Raw genomic sequence first — 19,466 nt, 5'->3', positions numbered from 1 at the left:
GTAGGACAGAGTTGCTACGTCGCGTCGGGGAAACAATTTCACTATCACACAGTAGGTGGAAACACCGACACAAGAAAGCAAAAACGGCTGCCGCTCATTACCTTGAATTCTGTAGGCGGCTAGATGAAATCCAAACTGTCGGGACCATTCAGTCCAAGACTCTTGCGCTGGATCGTAGTGCCTAAAAGGCGGTGCAACTGCGAGTTGTGGCTGCGGTAGCGGTGAAGCGGCGGCTGCCACATCGGTTTGAATGGCACGTTGACCCTGCACGAGCTGTCCAAGGGCATCCAATAACGTCTGCGTCTGCTGATTCTGCAAGCGATAAAATTCGGACAGTACATCTGGCGAAGCCATGACACAAGTAAATGTAAGCAATCAGAAAGAACATCCCATCCTCGTCGCCAATCTGTTGTGGCGTAACAAGCTAGTTACGCCACACTGGGAAGGGAGCCGAAAGGCACGCGTACACACACGCCGACTGGCGTCAAGTCTGGAACAGGATACGTTATGACTGCTATAAAGAAAATACGTAGCTTTGGAATATACTTAACTTTTAATCACTCCTTGTGATACATCTCTCTTGACTATACAAATGAGACTCGTAAGATACATGCACTGTTACAATTGGCGCCTTGCTAGGTCGTAGCCATGGACTTAGCAGAAGGCTATTCTAACTGTCTCTCGGCAAATGAGAGGAAGGCTTCGTCCGTTTTGTAGCTAGCAAAGTAGTCCGTACAACTGGGGCGAGTGCTCGTCCGTATCTCGAGACCTGCCTTGTGGTGGCGCTCGGTCTGCGATCACACAGTGGCGACACGCGGGTCCGACATGTACTAAATGGACCGCGGCCGATTTAAGCTACCACCTAGCAAGTGTGGTGTCTGGCGGTGACACCACACATAGTAAAAAAAGAGTTATGAACAGGTTTCGAATAAATCCGCAGCAGTATGGCCATGTAGTGCATAAGAGAAACTACGGGCATTCAAGGGAGGACGAGGCGCACTTTTTACTAAAATTGGAGTTTGCACGTTTTGGTTGCTCAATGCAATTTAAAAGGTGTACATGACAGTGGCCTACGACCTCATGGGGGTCAGGGATTTTCCCTGCCTCGTGATGACTGGGTGTTGTGTGATGTCCTTAGGTTAGTTAGGTTTAAGTAGTTCTAAGTTCTAGGTGACTGATGACCATAGATGTTAAGTCCCATAGTGCTCAGAGCCATTTGAACCATTTACTACCTCATGCTCATCAAACTGCGTGCGACATAGGTTACAGTGATTTCAAGGGAAGCAGTAGATGGTTGCATACGTTCAAACAGTGCTACAGAATTCGGAGATGTAACACAACGAAATTTCGAAGAAGGCGTCAACTTGACGATGCACAGCAGACTGAGGGGTCAGACTAAAAATCTGTAGATGAGATAAACGAATTTGTCCCATTGTTCAGCAAATAGTTTCCATGTGTGATCAATCGTGATTTGAAGAGGAAGTGCGTGTGAAAGGAAACATGGATATTAGAGGAACATAATAATAATAACATTTTCACGTGCAGCGTTTTGGAACATATTGGTATGGGGCATTAAAGTGCCACAACTTTCATAAATGCGAGATCAATTGCGACCAATGTTGTCATAATGCTAAAGGAGATTATGTCGGACATGTATAGGAATTCCAGACTCGCTCAAGGTAAAAACGTCAAGGTACAAAAGATTCTCGGGAGCTATATTCTGGCTCACATGTGACTTTTGTTGTTCGCAAGAAGAGTTCTCTGGAATGTTCCGTGCCATGCGACCGGTGCCGACTCGTGCGTGTGTTTATGACATAACATTGCCCCCGGCGTAGATGACGCGGAGGCGGCTGTGAATGGGAGAAATACGACTCGGATTACGCAGAGCGTTCCTGTACACGCGCTTGCGTAACGACACTCTGTGTTATTCAGTCTTTCTGCCTCCTGCTAACTCCAGCTGTCCCGTCGCCAACTTGCATGTGTACTGATGGTTCTACAAATTCTTTGTCTTGCTGCAAGAGCAGTCAGTTTTGTTAAAAACTATTACCCTCTTTGAGAGAATGCACTTCGAATTAATATAGCGCACATCTGAAGTGAATCTGAGAGTATTGCTGAACACATTCTCATATTTTCTCCAATCGTCCACCCACGTTTCATTAGATTCAGATTTTATCCCTTCGGATAAAAAAAAAAGAACTTGCTTCGTCTGTCACCATCCATCGACCTTGCTACATGTCCTGCTCATCTCAGTTTAATTTCCATTAAATGATGCTTCACGCTTTCTTGGTGAAGTTCATGGTTTGTAATGTTTTGGGTTTGAAAGCGAGTAATAATTTTCTGTTTCCACGATATTCCAACAACTTGCCTATGATAGGTTTGACGTGACAGCTTCACGACTCTATCTCAACGAGTCACGTAAAACTGAAAAATGATTTAGAGAAGATATCTGTACATTGCCAAAACATGCAGTAGACTCTACATAACGACAGGTGTGAAGTCATCCACGTGAATAATAAAGGACTGCGCTAAATTCTGGTTAGACAATAAATCGCACAAATCTAAAGGCTATATACTTAAGGATTATAATTCCGAATAACCTGAACTGGGACGATCACGTGTAGAACGCGATTTCTTGGCAGAACACTTAGCCGCGAAATGTGGTGGCAATCATTAAAAAACAAAGGCGCTTTTCCTTGCTGCAAGACCTTCTCAAGAAATTTCAATCAGCAACTTTCTCCTCCAAATAAGAAAATATTTTCTGGTGTCCCATACACAGGGAGAAATGATCATCATTATAAAATAAGAGAAAGCAGAGGTCGCAAGGAAAGATTTATGTGTTCGTTTTTCCCGCATGCTGTTCGAGGATGGAATGGTAGATAAAACAGCTTGAAAGCGGTCCGACGAACAGTCTGCCAGGCACTTAATTCTGGACTGCAGAGTAGTCATTGACATCATATTTGTTATATTCATTTATTTGTTAGATAGGTACTTGGAATTTACTTCAATATAGAACTGTCTTGTCTGTGACAGTGAAAGACAAAGGCTTGTTTACTTCACTTACTCTAACATATTGTGGGTCAACTCTGGTCCCCCTCCCCCAGCCGGGAAAATTCATAGGCCAGAAAATGGCGGTCAGACGCCTCGTTCTCATTTTGTTAATTTGATTTTTTGTTAATTCAGGCACGCTTGGTTTGCGCAACCTAACTTTCATGCATGCCAGGCCAACATTTAGGATCCCTTCTCTTCTCTTGATACCTACCTCGATTCAGTATCGAGATAAGTTAAACAAGGGGACAGCCCAAAAGAGCTATTTAACAAGAAAGATTCATATCATCATAAAGGGTAAAGCATGGGAGGGATCCAGTGATCGATGAAGCGAGCCTTTTAAACCACATATTCTGACGCGCTCCGTACTGTTTTCTATCTCATCAAATATTTGTTCTACCTGGTTTATGCTTATAATTACGTTTACAATCAACACAGGACTATAAATACGTTGGGGATTGTGGTCCAGATCAATTCGCGTAATGCGGGAAGTTTTTCTCTTGTGACAAAATTATTTCCTACAACTTCGTACACATGAAAGTAAGGAAATGGAAGCATCAACAATATACTTGCGCCAGTGGCGCGTGCTTCCTAACCTATGGTCTCTTAAATACGATGTGCACGTGGGATCTAGACTGCTATACTGGGAGACAATCAGGTCTCTATCAAAACTGGAGTTCGATGGGTAATTCAAGCACGAATATCTCATCCCCCGTTAACCCACGACAATGCCCATGTCACGCTATTCAGAATGAAATTTGTTGTTGTAGGGAATAAAAATTGCGTTCGCGTAAACACGAAGTAATTCGAACGGGAAAAGGGGTTAACAGACATGAATATTAAGAATAACACAGACAGATTATACAGTAATACAGCCGACTAAATGCTTCACATGCACACACGTTAATTTCTAAAAATGGTTCAAATGGCTCTGAGCACTATGGGACTTAACTGCTGCGGCCATAAGTCCAGTAGAACTTAGAACTATTTAAACCTAACTAACCTAAGGACTTCACAAACATCCATGCCCGAGGGAGGACTCGAACCTCCGCCGGGACCAGCCGCACAGTCCATGACTGCAGCGCCTTAGACCGCTCGGCTAATCAAGTTAATTTCTAATCTTAATTTCAACAAGAGAGTGTAATATCTCGCAGTTTAACGCGGCCATCGCCAGTTGGTGGATCGCTGTCATTTTAATCAACATTGCTAATCGTTTTAATAACACGCTCTTGGTCTCTTACAAATCGTCAATCGCAACCGCCTCAGCTCAAGAACGATCCACATGTTCCATGCTCTATTCACCCTCAGTTATCATTCTTGGGCTAAACTAAATGCAACGTTTCACACGATTTACCTATTCTTACTAAAATTATGATACTGACGGCCAATTCTCGGATGGGGGTGCCCACGTGGACAGATAGGAGACAATGGCCAGTTGTAGAAAAATCCAATAAATAGCTAATTACTTCATACGCTGATATTTCTTAAATGTGTCACACAGATTACACGTTTCTCCTAATTAGCTGCACACGAGTTCTGTGAATCATATAAGTTATTCAAGTTCTATGACGACATGGCTACTTGAAACAAAGGGTGGGGCCCAATTTACTTTTTTCTTTTTTTTTTGTCATCAGTCTTCCGACTCGATTCATGCGGCCCACCACGAATTCCTCTCCTGTGCCAACCTCTTCATCACAGAGTAGCACTTGCAACCTATGTCCTCAATTATTTGCAGGATCTACTCCAATCTCTGTCTTCCTCTATAGTTTTTACCCTCTACGGCTCCCTCCAGTACCATGGAAGTCATTCCTTGATGTCTTAACAGATGTCCTATCATCCTGTCCCTTCACCTTGTCAGTGTTTTCCACATATTTCTTTCCTCAACAATTCTGCACAGAACCTCCTCATTCCTTACCTTAATTTTCAACACTCGTCTGTAGCACCACCTATCAAATGCTTCGATTCCCTTAAGTTCCGGTTTTTCCACAGTCGATGTTTCACTAACGTACTCTGCTGTGCTCCAGATGCACATTCTCAGAAATTTCTTCCTCAAATGAAGGCCTATGTTTGATACTAGTAGACGTCTCTTGGTCAGGAAAGCCCTTCTTAGTAGTGCTAGTCTCCTTTTGATGTCTTTCTTGGTCCGTCCGTCATCGGTTATTTTGCTGCCTGGGTAGCAGAATTTCTTAATTTGATCAACTTTATGACCATCAATCGTGAAGTTTCTCGCTGTTCTCATTTCTGCTACTTCTCACTATTTTCGTCTTTCTCGATTTACTCTCAAATACATATTCTTTACTCATTAGATTGTTTATTCCATTCAGCATATCGGGTAATACTTCTTCACTTTCACTCAGTATAGCAGCGTCATCAGTGAATCGTATCATTGATATCCTTTCACCGTGAATTTTAATTCCCCTCCTGAAGCTTTCTTTTGTTTCCATCATTGCTTCTTCGATGTGCAGATTGAACAGTAGGGGCGAAAAACTGCAGCCCTGTCATGCACCCTTCTTAATCCGAACGCTTCGTTCTTGGTCTTCCACTCCTATCATTCCCTCTTGCCGCTTGTACATATTTCTATTACACGTCTCTCCCTATACCTTACCCCTATTATTCTTAAAATTTCGAACATATTGCACCATTTTATATTGTCGAACACATTTTCCAGGTCGACAAATCAAATGAACGTGTCTTTATTTTCTTCCATTCTCAACTGCAACGTCAGAATTGCCTCTCGGAAGCCATTACCTTTTCTGAAGCCAAACCGATTGTCATTTAGCACATCCTCAATTTTCTTATTTCTTCTGTATATTATCCTTGTAAGCAACTTGGATTCATGAGCTATTACGTTGATTGTGCGATTATTCTCTCATTTATCAGCTCTTGCAGTCTTCGGATTTTGAAGATGATATTTTTCGAAAGTCAGATGGTATGTCGCCAGACTCATACTGTGGTGTGCGTACTGTAAGACCTTCGGTACACACACCATCAGATTATTTGGCTTGTCGCTCTAACGAAGTAGGAGAGTGTCAGCAATAAGTCTCGTGGTCTTATCGTGGCGTGTTTATCTTCTGCCGTTAGGTCAGACGATAGAAATGTCACTTGCACTCTTAGAGTAGCAGATTGACGGTGACCAACTTTAAACAGAACTTGATTAATTTTCACACACATTTATTAAAATAATAACAAGCATAAAAATTACTTAACTTGGTTCTGGATGCTATTTACAATTGTCAATCTGAAGTTCCTTTGGTATTGGTACTTTAATCTTATTCTCACATATATCTCTGATACTTGACAAAAGTGTCTATACATTTCTCTTCAAGGCTATGTACAGGAATATGATAATCTTATTAGGCGCAGATTGAAACTTGACTATAGACTAATGCAGACTAATGCAGACTGATGCAGACTGACTAATCGGAGGTCTGTACACTCGTTATAATACCTCACGCATTCATGTATCACTGCGCGAGTGTGATCCGTGAGGAGAAAAGGTTTTACGTTAGCAGCAATCTCATTGGCTGCGTTACATATTAATACGCGGATCGGCGGAAACAGAATTTGGTCCATCTCTATGGCAGCGCCATCTCGTAGTGCGGAGATGGACGAGCGCTGCGCCTGCGCTGTTGTGCTTAGCGGGGCGCGCTCTAGTGGGAAAGTTGTGTACGCGCTGACTACGCGGAACTATGTACACAACACATACATTCTACACACCAACGTGGATAGTCGTTTTGTTGTTGCCACTTCCCCCAATTACTTTAGAAATTATGATGGAATATTATTTACCCCTTCTGCCTTATTTGATCTTAAGTCTTCCAAAGCTCTTGTATATTTTGATTCTAATACTGGATCCTATCCCTTCTAAATCGACTCCTGTTTCTTCTTCTATCACACAACACAAATCTGCCTCGTAATAGAGGTCTTCAATGTACTTTCCACCTGCGGTCCTCTCCTTTGCATTTAACAGTGGAATTTCCGTTGCACTCTTTGTGTTAACACCCTTGCTTCTAATGTCACCGAAGGTTTTTTCGATTTTCCTACATGCTCAGTCAGTCTCTCCGACAACCATTTCTATTTCTTCACATTTTTCATACAGCCATTTCGTGTATTAGCTTTCCTGCACTTCCTACTTATTTCGTTCCTTCACGATTTTTATTTCTGTATTCCTGAATTGCCCTGAACATTTTTGTACTTCTTTCTTTCATCGATCAACTGAACTATTTCTTGTGTTAGCCATGGTTTCTTCTTTGTACCTATGATTTTCTTTCCAGCTTCTGTGTCTGTCCTTTTTAGAGATGCCCAGTCCTCTTCAACTGTACTGGCTACTGAGATATTCCTTATTGCTGTATCCATAGCCTTATAAGAACTTCAAGCATACCTTGTTATTCCTTAGTACTTCCGTATCCCACTTCTTTGCGTATTGATTCTTTTTGACTAAACTCTTGAATTTCACACTACTCTTCATCACTACTGCATTGTGATATGAGGTACGCCTTACAATCCAGTATCTTATTTCGGAATCTCTGAGCATGACGTACTCTAGCTGATACCTTCCTGCATCATCCTGTCTTTTCCAAGTACACCTCCTCCTCTTATTGTTCTTGAATAGAGTATTCGCTATTACTAGCTGAAGTTTATTACATAACTCAATTAGTCTTTCCCCGCTCTCATTCCTTGTCCTAAGCCCATATTCTAAGGTAACGTTTTCTTCTACTCCATCCCCTACAACTGCGTTCCAGTCCTCCCTCCCTTAACGTACTGTATTACCCTTCCAAGATCCCCATACACTTTCTCTCTTCATCTTAAGCTTGCGACGTCGGCATGTGTACCTGAACTATCGTTGTCGGAGTTGGTTTGCTGTCGATTCTGATAAGAACAACAATGTCACTGACCTGTTCACTGCAATACACTGTCTGCCATACCTTCCTATTCATAGTGGATCATACTCCCATTATAGCATTTTCCGCTGCTTTACTCCATACTGACCAGAAATCCTTATCTTCTTTCTATTTCACTTCACTGACCCCTACAGTGTCTACACTGAGCCTTTGCATTTCCCTCTTCAGATTTTCTAGCTTCCTTACCACATTCAAGCGTGTGACATTCCACGCCCACTCGTAGAACGTTATCCTTCCGTTGATTATTCAGTCTTTTTCTAATAGTCACCTCTCCCTTGGCTACCCTCTCCCGGAGATCTGAATGGGGGACTATTCCGGAATCTTTTTCCAATGGAGAGATCATCATCACGCTTTTTCAATTACAGGCGACATGTCCTATGGATACCCGTTACCTGTCTTTAATACAGTGGTTTTCATTGTCTTCTGCATCATATGCCGTTGATCATTGCTGATTCTTCCTCCTTTAGGGACAGTTTGCACCCTTGGTACAAGAGTGTGCCCCCGCCCTCTTTCGCAAGGCCGTTGGCAGAATGAGGTTGACTTCTTATGCCGGAAGACTTCGAGCGCGAATGGTGATTATTAATCAAAATTTAAGCAGCGGCGGCGGGTTTTGAACCCAGGAGTGAGGGCGTTTTGGTTACTATTCAAAGACGCCACACCTGGACCTTGGGGTTGCCTGTAAATTACTAATATAAATCTCAAATATTTGTCAGAACTGCCCATTTTATCGTAGGAAGAAATTAAATTAAACTTAGAGCTCATTTAAGATCAGTTGTGTTTGAGGTACCTAAATATTAACTTCTTTCTAACGCATAGGGGAAGCACTGTGTTCGCACCTTCGACCGAATATCGTAATTGACATCGTAATTGCAGAGTTTCAAACTGAAAAATACTTCGTAACTGCCGATCGCCTGCAAGGTTAGATGCAAAATTATATACACTCCTGGAAATTGAAATAAGACCACCGTGAATTCATTGTCCCAGGAAGGGGAAACTTTATTGACACATTCCTGGGGTCAGATACATCACATGATCACACTGACAGAACCACAGGCACATAGACACAGGCAACAGAGCATGCACAATGTCGGCACTAGTACAGTGTATATCCACCTTTCGCAGCAATGCAGGCTGCTATTCTCCCATGGAGACGATCGTAGAGATGCTGGATGTAGTCCTGTGGAACGGCTTGCCATGGCATTTCCACCTGGCGCCTCAGTTGGACCAGCGTTCGTGCTGGACGTGCAGACCGCGTGAGACGACGCTTCATCCAGTCCCAAACATGCTCAATGGGGGACAGATCCGGAGATCTTGCTGGCCAGGGTAGTTGACTTACACCTTCTAGAGCACGTTGGGTGGCACGGGATACATGCGGACGTGCATTGTCCTGTTGGAACAGCAAGTTCCCTTGCCGGTCTAGGAATGGTAGAACGATGGGTTCGATGACGGTTTGGATGTACCGTGCACTATTCAGTGTCCCCTCGACGATCACCAGTGGTGTACGGCCAGTGTAGGAGATCGCTCCCCACACCATGATGCCGGGTGTTGGCCCTGTGTGCCTCGGTCGTATGCAGTCCTGATTGTGGCGCTCACCTGCACGGCGCCAAACACGCATACGACCATCATTGGCACCAAGGCAGAAGCGACTCTCATCGCTGAAGACGACACGTCTCCATTCGTCCCTCCATTCACGCCCGTCGCAACACCACTGGAGGCGGCTGCACGATGTTGGGGCGTGAGCGGAAGACGGCCTAACGGTGTGCGGGACCGTAGCCCAGCTTCATGGAGACGGTTGCGAATGGTCCTCGCCGAAACCCCAGGAGCAACAGTGTCCCTAATTTGCTGGGAAGTGGCGGTGCGGTCCCCTACGGCACTGCGTAGGATCCTACGGTCTTGGCGTGCATGCGTGCGTCGCTGCGGTCCGGTCCCAGGTCGACGGGCACGTGCACCTTCCGCCGACCACTGGCGACAACATCGATGTACTGTGGAGACCTCACGCCCCACGTGTTGAGCAATTCGGCGGTACGTCCACCCGGCCTCCCGCATGCCCACTATACGCCCTCGCTCAAAGTCCGTCAACTGCACATACGGTTCACGTCCACGCTGTCGCGGCATGCTACCAGTGTTAAAGACTGCGATGGAGCTCCGTATGCCACGGCAAACTGGCTGACACTGACGGCGGCGGTGCACAAATGCTGCGCAGCTAGCGCCATTCGACGGCCAACACCGCGGTTCCTGGTGTGTCCGCTGTGCCGTGCGTGTGATCATTGCTTGTACAGCCCTCTCGCAGTGTCCGGAGCAAGTATGGTGGGTCTGACACACCGGTGTCAATGTGTTCTTTTCTCCATTTCCAGGAGTGTATTTATATCCCCATCCTTATTGTCTACGAAACTTCTTATGGCGGGGACCATTATTGGCTCCGTGGCCACGCTCTGCTGTCCCAAAAAGAAGGAAACAAAAGATAGCGACCAACCCCGACGGCATCCTTTCTTTTCCTGAATGGAGAGAGGGGGACGACCACCATCTCCTGAAGCCTAGACGGAAACAGGTGCATCTTTGACTGAAGTCACACCAGCGTTTAGTTTAACACCAGAAACTCAACAGCTAACCCTCGTTTGATATCTAGCAGACGATCTCCCCCACACTGCAACTCAACATTTAATAACATGTAGCAACGTAGAGGGAGAAGGATAGAATGTGGTTTACTTGTCTAATATAGACAGTGATGTCCTTTCCTTCACCAGAGGTTCACTGAATAATATGAAATAAAAGAGAACGACTATTTATGTCACTGAAACAGGTAACTTATTACGTCCTCGCGATAAGACAATGAGGTGGAATAATTTGTTCTGTCTCAACATTTCTTCATTTCAGATCGAGTCATTGAGAAGCAACTGCAACGTTGTTGCGGTGAACATTTGGCCAGCCATATGCATTGAAATCCACGTTGAAATGTTTCCTTCTGGCACACTACTTCTATTCCATGCAGGAATTCCTTGCAGTAGTCGATAACTGTTTCTAGTGTTTCTTGTTGGTACACTCTTCATTTCCTCATGGCTTATTACACTACTGGCCATTAAAATTGCTACAGCAAGAAGAAATGCAGATCATAAACGGGTATTCATTGGACAAATATATTGTACTAGAACTGACATGTGATTACATTTTCACGCAATTTGGGTGCATGGATCCTGAGAAATCAGTACCCAGAACTACCACCCCCGGCCGTAATAACGGCCTTGATACGCCTGGGCATTGAGTCAAACAGAGCTTGGATGGCGTGTACAGGTACAGCTGCCCATGCAGCTTCAACACGATACCACAGTTCATCAAGAGTAGTGACTGGCGTATTGTGACGAGCCAGTTGCTCGGCCACCATTGACCAGATGCTTTCAATTGGTGAGACATCTGGAGAACGTGCTGGCCAGGGCAGCAGTCGAACATTTTCTGTATCCAGAAAGGCCCGTACAGGACCTGCAACATGTGGTCGTGCATTATCCTGCTGATATGTAGGGTTTCGCAGGGATCGAATGAAGGGTAGAGCCACTGTTTGTAACACTTCTGAAATGTAACGTCCGCTGTTCGAAGTGCCGTCAATGCGAACAAGAGTTGACCGAGACGTGTAACCAATGGCACCCCATACCATCACACCCATACCGGGTAATACGCCAGTATGGCGATGACGAATACACTCTTCCAATGTGCGTTCACCGCGATGTCGACAAACACGAATGCGCCCATCATGATGCTGTAAACAGAACCTGGATTCATCCAAAAATGACGTTTTGCCATTCGTGCACCCAGGTTCGTCGTTGAGTACACGATCGTAGGCGCTCCTGTCTGTGATGCAGCGTCAAGGGTAACCGCAGCCGTGGTCTCCGAGCTGAAAGTCCATGCTCCTGCAAATGTCGTCGAACTGTTCGTGCAGATGTTTGTTGTCTTGCAAACTGTTGACTCAGGGATCGAGACGTGGCTGCACGATCCGTTATAGCCGTGCGGATAAGATGCCTGTCATCTCGACTGCTAGTGATAGGAGGCCGTTGGGATCCAGCACGGCGTTCCGTATTACCCTCCTGAACCCACCGATTCCATATTCTGCTAACAGTCATTGGATCTCGACCAACGCGAGCAGCAATGTCGCGATACGATAAACCGCAATCGCGATAGGCTACAATGACCTTTATCAAAGTCGGAAACGTGATGGTACGCATTTCTCCTCCTTACACGAGGTATCACAACAACGTTTCACCAGGCAACGCTGGTCAACTGCTGTTTGTGTATGAGGAATCGGTTGGACTCTTAACTCATTTCAGCACGTTATAGGTGTCGCCACAGGCGCCAACCTTGTGTGAATGCTCTGAAAAGATAATCATTTGCATATTACAGCATCTTCTTCCTGTCGGTTAAATTTCGCGTCTGTAGCACGCCATCTTCGCGGTGTAGCAGTTTTAATGGTCAGTAGTGTAATACTTGAATCCTTCGTCTGGTACCGAGTGCCGTGCGTTTCGAATTCGCGTCCGACAGCATGGACCTCGATTACCACTAGAGGTCTCTGCAGCCGTAGCGCCGTAAGCCGTGGCTGTGAGTGCTCCTGGCCCGCGTATAACGTGAGGGCATCACTGTGGAGCACGTGGTCCCAGCAGCCAATAGCGACGTACCCTATCATGTATTTAAGCCCCTGCCTGTCACTCAGTGAGGCAGTCTGATATTCGCGTGAGTCTCTCGATATCTCGCTTACAGACATCGTGTTTACTTTGCTTACTTCTGTGTCGGAGTGGACGTTGTTGATTTCATAAGGTTTTCGCTCGTGACCCCGTTGCTTCTTGCGTGTTGGTGTTCTTGGTATCTTTCTCGGTGTTCTGTCGTTGTGTGTGTCCATCCTTTCATGTTCGTCCGTCTCGTTTGTTCGTGGGCTGCTCCCGTTCGGTCCTGCCGCGCTTTCGTTCAAGGCCACCCCCCGACCGTTCCGGTCACGGTTAAAACACTTTGTTTATTAACATTCTAATCAAGACTGTGTAAACTATGGCTGACTCGTTGTGTGACCAAGTAGCTTTGGTACACGTGGCACCACAGAATCTCGTAAATAAAATAAAGTGAAATAAGTAAACTGACTGCCAGACATCACAATTTTCTTCAACTAAAGTCTCCGTCCCGTCTTTTGCGAGGCTTGATGACTCAAGTAGTCAACTAAATCAGCTGTAGCCGAACATTAGCCGGCTGTTGTGGCCGAGCGGTTCTAGGCACTTCAATCTGGAACCGCGCGACCGCTACGGTCGCAAGTTCGAATCCTGCCTCGGGCATGGATGGGTGTGATGTCCTTAGGTTCAAAATGGCTCTGAGCTCTATGGGACTTACAATCTGAGGTCATCCGTCCCCTAGAACTTAGAACTTCTTAAACCTAACTAAACTAAGGACATCACACACATCCAGGCTGACCACCAAGATTCGAAATTGCGACCGTTGTGGTCGCGCGGTTCCAGACTGAAGCGCTTAGACCCGCCGGCTGATGGCCTTACGTAATAATAATAATAATAATAATAATAATAATAATGTCGAGTGACTAGGGTCTCCCGTCGGGTAGACCGTTCGCCTGGTGCAAGTCTTTTGATTTGACGCCACTTCGGCGACTTGCGCGTCGATGGGGATGAAATGATGATGATTAGGTCAACACAACACCCAGTCCCTGAGCGGAGAAAATCTCCGACCCAGCCGGGAATCGAACCCGGGCCCTTAGGATTGACATTCCGTCACGCTGACCATTTTTTTTTTTTTACTCTAACGCTCTCCCAACTGAGCGGTTTTTTTTTTGGAACTACAAAAAAAACCCTAAGTGTCACCGCCACTTTTCATTCTATAACAAAAAAATCTGGTCCACTTCAGGCGTTGGCTCCTGACTAAACCGACTCCAGAGAGGTACCTATATACCAGGGGAAATATGGGAAATCAAGGCTAGGGCTATCCTTACAAACAAAACAAAATCTTCCTTTTTCTGAATTTTATTTGTATTTTTATTGTTTTCATTTATAATTTTTGTCTTTTTTTTTTCTTTTCCTTTCTTTTTCTTTTTTTTCTTTTTGTTGTGTAATTGATCATAGGCCTTCTGCGCCCCGCTGGTAATATGTTGAATCACGTCTTCTCGAAACTAGTGTGTTCCGTTACATTGTTCAGAAATGTTTATTGGTTCAAACAGGAAACCTTCTTCTCTCTTGGCTTAACACATTCCAGCTGCGAGACGGGTCGTGGAAAGCACTCCCGAGGAAGTTTGAGAAAAATTGTCTGTATTTTGAGTGACGGACAACGACATAATGACGGTCATTGAGGTATGTCCAAAAATCGAGTACAGAGTTTGTCCAAATAGGTAGTGAATGGCATGTCCGCGAATGCAATTCACAGCACTGGTCTTTGTCCGAGGAAAATAGTCACGTTCCAGAAATAATAATGAAAGGGGAGTAATCCGATCCGGAATGTCCCGCGTTAGAAAAGCCACAATACGACGAACCAAGTGCCAAACCTCCGCCGCCGGTCCGCAAACAAACCGATGTTCATCATTGTCTGGCACTCCACACGTGGAACATAGAGGTGATTGGGCGAGGTGGATACGATGAAGGCGAAATTGGTTGATTTCCTTACAATTGACAGTTAGGTACCAGACAGATTGAACATTCGTGTCAAGGTAACAGGCGAACACAGCGCGCCATACATGACGCCAGTCAACCTGGAGGAACTTTTGTTCAATCCGGTTAGGTGGACGACCTAATTGGAGGACACTGTATACTGCCTTTGTCTTGAGTAAAAGTTGTCTTGGTAAGGTGAGGCGTAGATAACTGAGTTCAAGAAAGAAGTACCGTATATAATGGAACTGGGCCGGAACATCCGAGATGATCACTGGGGCTGACAGTGAGACCGGCGAGTATGCCGACAGGAGGAGACCAGTGAGGCTCGTTGGGCAACGTGTCCATACCGCCATCTGGGAGCTGACAAATAGGGCGCGATCTCTATCCGGCACGTGAAACAGACCTTTCCCACCTCGATCACGGGGAAGTGTAAGGGTTGCATAGTTAACTTTGAACAACAGCCCAGAGCTGACGAAAGATGCCATCGCTGCCAACATGCGACGTGCCACAGTAAGCGGAAAAGGTACAACTTGTGCTACATGGGGAACTCGTGATGCGATATATATATTTACATATCGAGCTCCTTGGAGAATATCTAGGGATCGAAGGCGATGATCCATAAGACCTGCTCCGATCATTAAAAGGAGGCGTCGGCAGTTGATGGTGGCTGAACGCCGGAGATCAGATGAAAAATCTATTCCCAAACAGCGAATGGTATCAACGGTGGTGAGAGGTGTAACGCACTCCACGGGAAGTCCCGTGCCAATGAACATAACTTGTGATTTACGTACATTTAAAGAGCTACCCGATGCCTCACCATAAGTCGCTACCCACGTCAAAACAGCTCGAACCTCGTCGGCATTACGTAAACAGATGACTACATCGTCAGCATAGGCCGTGCAACAGAATCGGTAGCGATCTATGGACAACCCTACCAAACATTGTCTTAGTCCATATAGCAAGGATTCCAAGGAAAAGGCGTACAAAATCGCTGATAGAGGGCAACCTTGACGTACGGATCGACCTATTTTTATCTGTGGAGTGAGTCTGCCATTGTACATAATCCTGGATGAGGCACCCCGCAGAAGGCGCATCACTACCGTGATAACGGCGACTGGGAAACCCATATGGTGGAGAACGGCCGTCAGGAACGAATGGTTAATCCTATCAAAAGCTTGACTAAAGTCCAAAGACGCAATTCACTCAGCTACCGGGGGCGGATGTCCTTAGGTTAGTTAGATTTAAGTAGTTCTAAGTTCTAGGGGACTGATGATCTCAGATGTTAAGTCCTATAGTGCTCAGAGCCATTTGAACTATTTAAGCCGAACATTGCCTCCTGTGAACGTCAAATGAAATACGAATCTACTCTTGTGTGAACTAAACGAAACATTTTGTTTGCCTCATTTGAAAAGTGTTCAACGGGTGACCGTCTGTTTCTGCCGAGTGCTTTTGGCAAACAGAGGGGAGGAAAGGAGAGGAAAGGGAGGGGAACACTGCTGTCAGATGATTCGTGACTTTACACGGAATCAGTGGCTGCAAGTTAAAATGTGTGCGGGACCAGGATCTCCTTCCTACTGGGCAGGTGCGGTAACCACTGCGCCATCTGGGACAGAGCGTCATCTCAAATGGGCAGAGTACCTCGGCACGCCTCACCCTCGATCCACACTCCCATGGAGCGCCACCTGTCCGCAGTCGCTGTTCATTTCGTGCATGTTCGTTTCTCTGAGAGTCTCACAGAAGGTCGGACGTATTTATGCGTCCTCAGTGAATAAGGTGGATCCATTGACGAGCTAGGCGTACCAGTTACACGAGTGCGTGGTGTCTGTTGCTTCGGACATGTCTGAATCCCGGTTCTGTACACATTTTCACTCGTCGCCACTGATTCCACGTAATGTCCCGATGCAGCTTACGACAGTGGTCATCTCTCTTTCCTTTCCTTTCTTCCACTCTTCGCCTTCAATTTACATATAAAGTGTCATAGCTGCGAATTTTGTGTGGTGTCTGTTCTTTGGGCGTGTCCGAAAGAAGAGACACCACCCAATGACATAGCATGTTGATAGCCCTTGTGAGGCCTATTGTGGAACTAAGCGATTGAGAAGTAGCGACTGTAGTCACGAAAACAGAGAGTGGAGAGCGGTGTGCTGACCGCATGCCCTCTGTGTCGCATCCAGTGAAGCCTATGGGCTGAGGATGATACGGCAGTCAGTCGGTACCATTGGGCCTTCAACGCCTCTTTGGACGTGTTTGTATTTTATTTTCGTAGAACCTATTTTTCGGGTCGCATGCTTTTTTTCCAGTACTCCTTCTATCGTGGCCTAACAGTGACCCAGTCTCAGACCAGTACGGACCTCCAGGTCGCTGACCTGCCTTGGGAGCCTTGGGTGGTCCTCACAGGACAACTCAACCCACACCACGAGGTGTGACACTTGCAACACGCACGATGATACCAGTCCTCAGTTGCGGTTTGTGGCTCTTAAAGAGGGATGAGCCAGGACTGTTCCACAGAACACTGCAGACATTCCTAAACCACCACTAACCTCAGTTATTCGCTGCTTTGCACCGGTATCACCACCCGGCTAGCTACTCACCTCATTCTCCAACTCACCCATGCCTCCCTCCGACGCCACTTGAATATGGTGGTGTACTACATGCAAGCTTGAAGTAAATCCACACGGAAACCAAACTACATCTTTGGTCGTACCACAGCGCTTCCATTCTTGAGAGATTCACCTCTACATCCACAACCAACCTATGGCTCTGAATAATACAGTAAAATATTTAGGACTAACAATCCACAGAAAACTAATGTGGAATACATTCCTCAAAACATCCAGCACAAAGCCCAAAACGGACTAAAACCATCAATATTATGCATTAACAGGCGGCATCTGAGGTCCACATTTGCCTTCTGTTATCCTGTGAAACGGAGTCCCCTCTGCCAATAAGAATATTTCAATATTTTACCAGAATGAAGTTCGTAAGTGTCTCAGATTGGTGTTGGGAGCGTGTAATGCGTATGTGTCTTCCCTTCACGTGTTTAAGCCAAGTATTAGGCATATTTATGCGATCGGGAATGCTCAGTAGCAACAAGGCTACATGTACATTTGACAGTTAAGGCAATGTTGTGCAACCTTAGTAGGGACAAGATCCGACTATTCGGGAGTAGGATCTTACAATCTGAGACAGTGTTCCGCGACAAACTTCCGTCACAATGTCCGCAAACGTGACGTCAGATCCGCATAGCAACAGCGATCTGAACGCCCATTGGCTGAAGATTTGGATATATATATATATATATATATATATATATATATATATATATATATATATATATAGGAAACGAGGGAGAAAGGGGGGGGTCTCTCTTGTCTTTCGGAAAGACAGTGCGAGCTAGTCGCGAGGAGCCACGCAAGACGAACGGTCGAGTAAGCGGGGCGGCTCTAAAAGAACGGTCGTGAGTGAATATTTCAGATGTTAAACAAGATATAAAGTGAAGTTATTAGTTATCAGAACGATACGTGTCGTGGGCAGTGTCTGTCATTATGTAAAGTCAGAAGACGGTGTTAATATATATATATATATATATATATATATATATATATATATATATATATATATAACGGCGTAGTCCAGAGCCGTCATATTGCAAATGCTGATTCTGTGACGTGTGTGACAAGGCAATTTCTTTATTAAAACAAGTATAGTTCAGACGTTGTTGACCATTGACAACTGGCATCCCTAAACACTCCACTTCAGCAGGATCACCACCTACATGGAACCTGGGGAGCCGGCCGTGGTGGTCTAGCGGTTCTAAGCGCTCAGTCCGGAACCGCGCGACTGCTACGGTCGCAGATTCGAATCCTGCCTCGGGCGTGGATGTGTGTGATGTCCTTAGGTTAGTTAGGTTTAAGTAGCTCTAAGTTCTAGGGGACTGATGACCACAGATGTTAAGTGTTAAGTCCCATAGTGCTCAGAGCCATTTGAACCTGGCGACTGAGCGCTACTACTGTGCTACAGGGGACTTATCGAAGCAGCAAGACACCGGGTTAGTGATACCGCCCAGAGGAGCACTTCCTTCTCGCTACAATGCAACTGAGGGTGTTGTAAGCGGCGCAACGTATGTGGCCCGATGGAAATTTAGAAGATGTAACTTGCATGTCGCCATTCGTTAACCGCTCTATGCTGTGCGACTGATCTGCAAAACTCAGACGTCTTCTCTGAATGACTGCAAGCTGTGGTCGTACAATAAGTAAATATGAACATGGCAAATTGGTAATGAAATCACGCCATCGTTTGATCAGAGCTGCATCGAATTGTTGCGTCTTTCCTGCGAGAAATGCTGAAAAATAGAACTCGTAATAAAAGAAATATTCAGCTATGCATGCGATCTGGCGGAGAAATGACGAATGAACACATTAGTAACTCAAAATAAGTTCGTAAATTGAGAATCATTTAGGGCTTACACTATGGTAACTGGAAGCAGAAAGACAAATGTGAATAGCCAGGGTTCTCCTAGCTTTTCTTTAAAATACTGGAAGGCAGCGCCTTCTTTTATTACACATGTATCATAACTAGGAAAATTGGCTGTTTTTATATAAAAAATATTTCTTTAGAAAGAGGTTTTACAATGACCCCGAGAATGATTACAATACAATATAGACACTAATAGATGCAGTTTGTTGCTTCATTGGGAGCAGTCATTCAACCTTCTTCCATCGAGAAAGAAAAGTCATTATGCACGCTGTAGTCATACTTGTTCGTTAAGAACGGTTCCAATTAGTGCACTACGAGCAGTGAAGACCTTGGCGCAGACCTGTCTCTTTGCATGTATCACAATATTCTGACAGAGCACGCTGTTCCAGACACTTGTCGGTCTGCGTAGCAGCGCAATGCCGCCTGCAAGTCC

The sequence above is a fragment of the Schistocerca americana genome, chromosome 9, assembly GCF_021461395.2.
Source record: "Schistocerca americana isolate TAMUIC-IGC-003095 chromosome 9, iqSchAmer2.1, whole genome shotgun sequence".
Lineage (NCBI taxonomy): Eukaryota > Metazoa > Arthropoda > Insecta > Orthoptera > Acrididae > Schistocerca > Schistocerca americana.
The sequence above is the reverse complement of the archived record's forward strand: the minus strand, read 5'-3'. Positions refer to the sequence as shown.